Raw genomic sequence first — 6,000 nt, forward strand, 5'->3', positions numbered from 1 at the left:
GATGAGTAAACTGTAATTGGGATGTAGTATATGAATCAAACATCTATTTTCAAAAAAAGGGTTCCTTCAGTTCCACTTGTCTTTTCATATATATATACATGCATATATACATATATACACACATATATATGTACACACATACACACATGCACACACATATTATATATATACATGATATGCATATGTATGGTTGTATATACATGTATACTATGTATATGTGTGTGTGAATCTGAAGTGAAGCTTTTTCATTTTTTAATACATAATGCAGTAATAAATATGTATATATTGCATATATATAATGTGAGTAAACAATATTAAATAAAACAATGCACAAATTTTTGATCTATAGGATTCTAATTGAAGATATTTTGATTTGGGGAGCCACTTTAAGAGATCATATTATAAAATAACATAACTTTAGGCTGACAAGATGGCTCAGGGACTAAGAATATTGTCTACCAAGTGTGGTGACTTGACTCCAATCCCCAGACCAACATGGTGGAAGACTAGAACCAACTCATACAAGTTGTCCCCTTGCCTCCATATTTATGCCATGGCATGTACACACACTCAAACACACATAGAAAGTAAAAATGAAAATTTGAACAAAATTTTAAAATGGTCTCTAATCTAATGATAGATTGAACAATGCCACCTGGTAATTTACCATATCCCCCCAAAATAAACTTAACTAAACTAAATAACAATACAACAACAAAAAATTTCTCAAAAATGTCTTTCTCATGCTCTAAATTTAAATGGCACAATTTTTAAAAAGTGGAAGTTATATGCTCTATAGTAATCTCAAATTCCATCTGACAGTTAAGTTTTATGTATCAGCAATACGGTAAAATGATATATATTTGGGATTTTTTTCCTTAGTATATAGGGAATGTGGTCTTTACTTTTATGCAAAAGGAGAAGCTATTTCAGTTGAGCAACTGTGCCTTGTTGATCTTCTTTTATAATTTAAAGATTCAGTAAGCAAATATAAATCAAATAAGATAATTAGTTTATTAATCATGAAGTGTGTTTCCAATAGCCAATATTTCAAGTGCAGTGTTTCCCTGGGACCTTCTGGATAGAGAAAACCATTTAGATGGGAGACGTTAACAGAATAACCCAATACATACTCCTTTAAAATGAGAAATATTGCACCTTATGGCTTGAATTTATTTTTCCTGAGCAGCACATGAGTAAATATGTTTGGGTTTTATTAGAGCCTAGAGAGATGTACAACATTCTCAGTGTTTTAAATTTAGGCCCTGGAGAATTTGACATGATGCCTCACATTACTTGATTTCCCATATTTAGATTTTATTTTTAGGTGTAAAGAATTCTTTATATCCATTTGTCTATTCATGTGGCAAGAGAACAATTTAAAATACCACAACTATTTTTATTCCTATAGAGTTACAAATTAATCTCTTTTGAATTGGGTACTTACCTATAGAGATAATAATATACTGATTTATCAGTGGGCTCAGTGGGCACAGAATTTAAAAAAAAAAAAAACACTACATACTTTAGTCAATGACTTGATTACATATGAGATTCATTAATAAAATTTAAAACAATAGATTAATTGAAATACAAGGTAGAATTGTATCTACAACAAATAAATAGAATTTAAAAGAGTTATTTCATTTCTCTTTTGAAGGATTGAGATCAGAAATTTGATTTAACTCTGAGAAATGTGATTATACACCTTTGTTGGAAAAAAATCACTCAGAAGACAAAGTAAAGTAAAAATCTATTTATGGAAAATAATGTGTTGTTCAAAAATCTCAGGGCTGCCTAGGCAGTTGTGGCGCCTTTTATCACAGCACTGGGGAGGGAGAGGCAGGAGGATGTCTGTGAATTCAAGTCCAGCCTAGTCTACAGAGTTTTTCCAGGACAGCCAGACTACATAGAGAGACACTTTCTTGAAAAGCAAGCAAAAGAACAAGCAAGCAAATAAACAAACAAACAAAAATTCTCTTGGGTGAATATATTTAGGCTGTGATTCTATGAGCTACAAATAAGTGTGTGTTTTTTTTTTCCTTTTTCAAAAAAAAATTTATTTTATTTTACAATACAATTCAGTTCTACATATCAACCACGGATTCCCTTGTTCTCCCCTGTCCTGCCTCCCTACCTTTCCCCCGAGCCCACCCCCCATTCCCACCTCCTCCAGGGCAAAGCCTCCCCCAAGGACTGAGATCAGTCCCCTCCTCCCTGGCTGAGGCAAGCGACCCTGCATAAACCCCAGGTTTCAAACAGCCAACTCATGCAATGAGCACAGGGCCCAGTACCAGTGCCTGGATGCCTCCCAAACAGATCAAGCCAATCAACTGTCTCACCTATTAAGAGGGGTTGATCCAGTTGGGGGCCCCTCAGCCATTGGTTCATAGTTCATGTGTTTCAATTCCTTTGGCTATTTGTCACTGTGCTTTATCCAACCTTGGTTTCAACAATTCTCGCTCATATAAACCCTCCTCGTTCTCGCTAATTAGACTCCCAGAGCTCCACCCGGGGCCTAGCCGTGGATCTCTGCATCCAGATCCCTCAGTCCTTGGATGGGATTTCTAGCAAGACAGTAGGGTGTTTGGCCATCCCATCACCAGAGTAGGTCAGTTTGGGCTGTCTCTTGACCATGGCCAGCAGTCTTTTGTGGGGGTATCTTTGTGGATTTCTGTGGGCCTCTCTAGCACTTTGTTTCTTCCTATTCTCATGTGGTCTTCCTTTACCATGGTCTCCTATTTCTTGTTCTCCCTCTCTGTTCTTGATCCAGCTGGCATCTCCCGCTCCACCAAGCTCTCTTTCCCTCGACCCTCGCCCTTCATTACCCCCAGTCATGTCCAGGCTGTTCATGTAGATCTCATCCATTTCTCTGTCATTGGGCAATCTCTGTGTCTTTCTTGGGGTCCTGTTTTCTAGATAGCCTTCCTGGTGATGTGAGTAGCAGTCCAGTCATCCTTGTTCCACATCTAGTATCCTTCTATGAGTGAGTACATACCATGTTTGTCTTTCTGAGTCTGGGTTATCTCACTCAGGATGATTTTTTCTAGATCCATTCATTTGCCTGCATACCTCATGATGTCATTGTTTTTCTCTGCTGAGTAGTATTCCATTGTGTATATGTGCCACAATTTATTTGTCCATTCTTCAGTTGAAGGGCATCTAGGTTGTTTCCAAGTTTTGGCTATTATAAACAATGCTGATATGAACATAGCTGAGCAAGTGCTCTTGTGGTATGATTGGTCATTCCTTGGGTATATGCCCAAGAGTGGTATAGCTGGATCTTGAGGGAGATTGATTCTCAATTTTCTAAGAAAGTGCCATATTGATTTCCAAAGTGGTTGTACAAGCTTGCATTCCCACCAGCAGTGGAGGAGAGTTCCCCTAGCTCCACATCCTCTCCAGCATAAGGTGTCTTCAGTGTTTTTGACCTTAGCCATTCTGACAGGTGTAAGGTGGTATCTCAGAGTTGTTTTGATTTGCATTTCCCTGATGATTAGGGATGTTTAGCAATTCCATAAATGTCTTTCAGCCATTTGGGTTTCTTCTGTTGAGAATTCTGTTTAGTTCTCAATTGTACTGTTGGTCATTTTGATATCTAATTTCTTAAGTTCCTTATATATTCTGGATATCAGTCCTCTGTCACATGTGGGGTTGGTGAAGATCTTTTCCCATTCTGTAGGCTGTCGCTTTGCCTTGTTGACTGTATCCTTTGCTCTACAAAAGCTTCTCAGTTTCAAGAGGTCCCATTGATTGATTGTTTGTCTCGGTGTCTGCGCTACTGGTGTTATATTTAGGAAGTGATCTCCTATGCCAATGCGTTCAAGACTACTTCCTATTTTCTCTTCTAGCAGATTCAGAGTAGCTGGATTTATGTTGAGGTCTTTGATCTACTTGGACTTAAGTTTTGTGCACGGTGACAGATATGGAACTATTTGCAGCCTTCTACATGTTGATATCCAGTTATGTCAGCACCATTTGTTGAAGATGCTTTCTTTTTTCCATTGTGCACTTTTGGCTTCTTTGTTAAAAGTTATATATTCATAGTTCCCCGGGACTTCCCTTCTGGACCAGAAGTAAGTGTCCCGGCTCAGCCTAGACCCCATCCCTGGGCACCAGCCACTCCAGGGAAACCTACCCACCTTGTCCCCAGGTGTGTAATAGTGTTTAAAATCAAAACAGAAGAATTCACACATCACAAATTAAAGTTTTGCTTGTGTGCATTTCCTAATGTTTCATTAACATGTGATGAAATCTTAGTTTTCACTGTGGCAAAGTGGGGCTAGGGAATTTTCTAGTAGGCACTTACATGACCCTCTTTTCTTTATAATGTGCTTAACCCTGAGTATTTTGTTGTAGCAACCTAAATTGGTATAATACAATAATAGAGTACTATCTTTTTTTTCTGGTTGATGAAGATGGAATGGAGGGAATATATGGGACATTTTCATGCATATACTAGAAATATTAAAGTAGTAGTTATTAACTTTAAAATCAATCTTCTTAAATATTCCAAATACAATTTACCATTTTGCTTGCTGTCACATTGAACTCCTCAAGTACCCCAATTATAATTTTCACATAATCTCTCGCAGAGATTTCTGCAAAATCAAAGTCTTATGTAGCCTTTTATTTAGCTAACAAGCAATAATTACAGTCCTATATCACCAGCACAATGCATCTGAAGCTACCCATCATGAGATACACTGAATCTTCATACTTCTTTAACCCTTGCACTTGTCATGGCAAACACCTATTACCTTTCTACCACCTATTAGCTTATGTCATACTAAGATAGTTTGTTCATCAGATATTTTTCAAAAGACTTAGGAGGAATAAAGTAGATAAGATAGCTATGTATGAGTGCAATATCAATATATGCAAAATATTGTGCAAATATATCATTACAGAATATATAAAGCATCTTGCTAAACCCATTGGCATGGAAAATCAGGATGTAAGGAAATTGTTATGTTTAAAAATTGGTTTTAAGTAAACATTAGAGGATTAAAAATATAATATTAAATTTAGTGATATTAATTTGTATTTTTGTTTCTGTTCTTTCTTTTTCCTTTTGTTTCTTTGTGTTTGAGAAAAAATTTCACTATGTAGCTCTGACTGTCTTGGAACTCACTACACAGACCAGGCTGTACTCAAGCTCACTCTGTCTCTGTCTCCTGAATGTTAGGACTAAAGGCGTGAGTCACTATGCCCAGCTGCTTTCCTATTTCTTTATGAAAGTATTTTTAGTGACTGATTGAGATATGATACTTGAGAAACATAAAAATACTATTGTCATATTCTAGCAGGGGATATAAAGGAAAGATATAAATCAATAGCCCTGGTTAGAAAAGACAAACAGATACAAAAGACTTTGGTGATATAGAATTAAAAGAGCTTTATGGATTATGTGAAAGAGAAATGGGAAGTGTGTTTTAGGTTGAATCTGAGCTTCAGATTTAGAGAGCCACACAATTTTGACATCATTCTTAACAATAGGAAACAGGAAAAAAAACCACAAAATTTCTAAGGAAGGCAATGATCAAATTCAGCTGAGGTAGCTTTGGGAAATCGGGCGACTTTGAGGGTGAATGTTAACATGAAAGACCAAGGGGAAACTTGTATACATTGTGCATCCATCAAAAATGGAGTAGGAAAATCAGCATTATTCAAACTGAGATGGGCATTGTTACATATTATTCTATTCTTGTAAAGCCGTTCAGTTATTTTATTTTCAAGGACTCTAAGTAGATGGAGAAATGTTCCCTAAAAGTGAAGTGAAGTAAAAACATCCCAAGTGTATGAGTTTTCAAAAATCTCTTTGGTTCATTAAATTCACTTGTTCCTCTTAGCTTTCTTGTTATGCACTGAGTCCCAGAGCCAGGTCAGTATGAATAACGAAAATTTGCTTGGGGGATTTATAACAACCTTTCAGAAGTACTTCTGTTTCACTTGCTGTATATATTAAGCATATTGTAGAACTTTAAAGGTTTAGAATAG

The sequence above is a fragment of the Peromyscus leucopus genome, chromosome 18 (genome assembly GCF_004664715.2).
Source record: "Peromyscus leucopus breed LL Stock chromosome 18, UCI_PerLeu_2.1, whole genome shotgun sequence".
NCBI classification, from domain to species: domain Eukaryota; kingdom Metazoa; phylum Chordata; class Mammalia; order Rodentia; family Cricetidae; genus Peromyscus; species Peromyscus leucopus.